This window comes from Apis dorsata, unplaced genomic scaffold, assembly GCF_000469605.1.
Source record: "Apis dorsata unplaced genomic scaffold, Apis dorsata 1.3 scaffold_28, whole genome shotgun sequence".
Taxonomy (NCBI): Eukaryota; Metazoa; Arthropoda; class Insecta; order Hymenoptera; family Apidae; genus Apis; species Apis dorsata.
Window position 1 is genome coordinate 26,777 of NW_006263330.1, and position 4,041 is coordinate 30,817.

A 4,041-nucleotide genomic window follows, 5' to 3' on the forward strand; every position below is an offset into this window, starting at 1 on the left:
TAATATCGTTGCATCTCTCTCTCTCTCCCTCTCTTCTCTCTCTCTCTCTCTCTGTCTCTTGTCTCTTCTCTCTTTCTCTCTATCTTTCTTTCTCTCTCTCTCTCTCTCTCTTCCCAATTTTTCGTTGCGTTGAAAGGAAGGTTTGAGATTCGAACGCGCGCCTCTTAATTTCGCACGGGTCAAACGACCAAGGTTTTTGCCGCTTTTAATCGATGCAACCTTCCGCTCGGAAGATTCTGCGAAGCTTTACCGAGGGTCCTCGGCCGGAGAGGTCGGCCTAACCTATCCTAGCCTTTCCGTAAACCAAGAATGATATTCGAGGCGTTGTTGTTACTGGAAGAGAGAGAGAGAGAGAGAAAGAGAGAGAGTCCACCATCTTCGTGGAATGGAAAAGTGTTGATGAAAAGCGCGGCGCGCACTTTGCGCTTACTTGGTTACGTCTGCTTTTAGCCACCGTGCTCGCCTTTAAAGCTGTCGAAAATTTACGGCACCTTGGACCTCTTGCAAGGGTTCGCGTTTATTATACGAAATTCTCTCTCTCTCTCTCTCTCTACGGTGGTAATACGTGCTCGAGGGAAGGAAAAGCATTCGAAAATGAGGCAATTAGAGCGTGAAACGCGGAAAACGCGAACGATCGGGAAACGAATATGAGAGTGTTTCTTGTTCTGTACTTCCAAAAGCGCGGATCGAGTTAAGGATCGAGCGGGTTAATAAGTAATTAAGACGAACGTGTGTTTACGCGGTGGGATACGTGATTGGAAAGCCGGGCGTGAAAGGAAGGGAGAAAGAACGGGGAAAGGCTTTCTTCGATTCGAAGAAAGGAATAATGCGGAGAGTTTTCCGTCACGTTCCTCGCGGCAAACTAGACTCTCCTCTCGAAAGTTTTCGATTCGGGTGGAGAGAGAGAGAGAGGTGCGAGGAAGGAGAGGGAAGAAGGCAAACCGAATTAGACTACTGGAGCAGAACGGACGGAGCTAGGCCGTGGAAAAATATTACGAACGACTCGCAAGCTTCCCTCACGTCCGCCATTCTCCTCCAGCGAGCTAACTTTCTTCCTTTCTTTCTTCCGTGTCTTCCATTTTCTCCTCAGCCGCGGAGGAGAAAACTTGGACTTTTCGATGCTTTGCAAAGATACATGTTAAGAGCGTAATTAGAGCAGATTCCTGTTTTCACTGCTCATTCGCCGATCATTGGCCTCGCTAACAAACTCCATCCCAGAGTTAAATAAAATTCCTTTCGCGCGTTGCGAACTCGTTGCTTGTTGTTTCTTAAAAGTAAAAAGAAGAAGAAGAAGAAGAAGAAGAAGAAGAGATTCGACTCGCTATTTTTCAATAAAGTTGAGCAAAAATATCGCGGAGACGAAGAGGGATTTCTCGTTCGAGGGAAATGCGGGCTAACAATGCAATCTCTTTCCGCGGAATCGAAGGGAGCTCTCTTAATGAGTTCTGTACGAGGATTTAAAAAAAACAATGGATTTATCGTGGGAGTAGCGAGTAGTTTTACATTATATACTCGATCGAGCAAAGGATGATGGAGAAATCTCTTTAGAGAGGAATGAATAAATAAGAGAGATGAAAATACTGACGATCGAGTACACGATTTTTCTCAAGAATCGATGACGATACTTCCGCGGAAAGGAAGCAGGTTGATTAACCTTGGTTCTTCCTTCTCCCCGTGGATCAATTAAAAAAAGAAAGTCGATCTCTCCGTGGAATTGCATTAGTCGAGGCGTCGCTTAAAAGGTAAAGAGGCGGGGAAGAGAGAATCTGGAGAAAACGATGAGTCGAAAAAGTCGCGTTTATTTTCTCTCTCTCTCTCTTCCTCTTCGCCATTTCGAGAACAACAATTTTCCCTCCATGCGTCCACTCGCGTCCATTCCCCTCCTTTTCTCCTGCGCGAATCTCCTCGATTCAAAGTCGACGAGCAAAACGGTTACCGGGAATCGTACTTGTTGAGCCGCTTAATGGGTCCGGGAGCATTGTGAAAGTTGCTCCTGCAATTTTTCACTCCGCTAAGTCTCCCCGAAACTTCATTCGATTTCAGGCTGCTCGACTTGTTCGAAGTTTGTCGCAGTGGCCTCCTCCTTCCCCCACTCCTCACTTTCGCTACGCGTCCCATTTCTCTCTCTCTCTCTCTCTCTCTTGCACGTATGTAAACTTTGCCTCTCGAGACACTTGCGCCCAATCATTGGGGAAAAAGAAGGAAAGAATTCTTCCTTTATTTAATTTCATCCCGTGTGTTTTCTACGCATAGGACGAAGGAATTCGTTAAATATTATAACTCGTGCGATTATCTCTGCAAAATTGCCTCCTTCCGTATTTACATTCACCGCTTTGAGCGGGTTGATATTTTGTCAGTGGAGAGTATCGGGCGTCGTTGCGCATGCGCGAGCGAAATTACGAGCAAATTCGAACGCATTTCGCCATACCATCTCGCCAATTTTCTTCATCGCTCCGTGTTTAAACGAGTTTTTCACTGTGTCATACGCAGCATCTGAGAAACTATATATTGTTGACTGGGCAGTGGAAACGAAAAATAAAAATACGCGTTTTATCAGTGGAGAGTATCGGGTGTCGGCGAACGAATTACCGAGCGCATGCGCGAGGGAAATTACCAGATTACGAGCGGCAAATTCAATGTGCCAATTTTCTTTATCGCTCCGTGTTTAAACGAGTTTTTCACTGCGTCATACGCAGCATCTGAGAAACTATATATATTTGACTGGACAGTGGAAACGATAAATAAAAATACGCGTTTTATCAGTGGAGAGTATCGGGTGTCGGCGAACGAATTACCGAGCGCATGCGCGAGCGAAATTACCAGATTACGAGCGGCAAATTCGAACGCATTTCGCCATTCGATCCCAATTTTCTTCATCGCTCCGTGTTTAAACGAGTTTTTCACAGCATCTGAGAAACTATATATTGTTGACTGGGCAGTGAAAACGATAAATAGAAATCGAAGAAAAACAAATAGCAGCTATGAAATATTGCTGGCAATAATAAAACCACATATAAAATTTGAGTGAACTTTAAATTCTGTAAAACGTATATAATAAGCCCCTAATGAAGGATGCTTTTTGAATTTCGCGCCCAAAGTTCTTAATCCGAGGGACGGACGGTTTCGAGTAGATCTCGAGGCAAGAACCGCTCTCGAGGTTAACGGCGAGCACGTTGAAAGCATTAGGAAATTTCTTGCTGACTGGAAATTAGCGGCAATCATTCTCGGCTTAACCAATGAGCGATCCCCCCGAACGTCTTTTTGCCGTCCTCCGTACCTTCCGTTCAGGATATTCCACGATTATCGAGATGAGAAATGGACGAAAATTCGATCGGGATTAATCGTTAATTATTTGTTTCTCGCTCGAACGGCGAGTGTACACACACACACACACACACACGTACGCGCGTTTACCGAGAATTCGCTGACGGGCAAAACGCTGGGTCGCTCGCTGGAGCACTCGAGAGTCTCCGATAAGGGATGACAAATAGAGTCGTGGTACGTGTTGATAGCGTGTATATAAATATTCAAAGGGAAGGAACGGTGTGTTTCCCTCGCCGTTAATGACCGAAGCTGGTTCGATAAACGGACCGTCTCGAATTATTCGAACGTTCCTGCGAAAAACCATGAAACGATGGAGGAGGGGGTGGGACAAGTAAAGACCGGTTGCTGCCGCCGATTATCGCTGAAAATGCCGATTTAATCGCCAACTGCCATTTCGCTGCCCAAGAAATGAGATTAATTGCATTTCGTCTTCGACTTTATGCAAATACAGGCGGCCGTCCAGCGTAGATTCGCGCAATTAGACTTTCTTTCCTTTCCTTTCTTTCTCTCGAACGACTCGAATATCGTCCTTCCTTTCTCCGTCGTTTCAAGAGTTTTCGAAAATTATACGAATCTCTCCGAGGCCCGGTTGAATTCGTAACGAGAGGCGCAACCCTTTGTTCTCGCGAGTGAGAAAAATACCGAATCCATTTTTTAAATTAGTTTTCGACACCGGTCGCAAAAAAAAAAAAAAAAAGAAGGTTTTCGAATGCATTT

General features: G+C 45.2%; 1 long non-coding RNA gene across 2 annotated transcripts in view; it reads right to left on the reverse strand.

Annotated features, from left to right (window-relative positions):
* Positions 1 to 208: 208 nt before the first annotated feature.
* LOC102676259 overlaps positions 209 to 4,041 on the reverse strand; it is a 16,346-nt gene continuing 12,513 nt past the window's right edge. The window contains exon 3 of one of the 2 annotated variants that reach the window (XR_420631.2): positions 209 to 219. This is a non-coding gene — a long non-coding RNA (uncharacterized LOC102676259). Of the gene's footprint in view, positions 220 to 1,642; positions 1,655 to 4,041 lie in introns of those variants that run through there. The other variant, XR_420635.2, reaches the window with a different exon arrangement.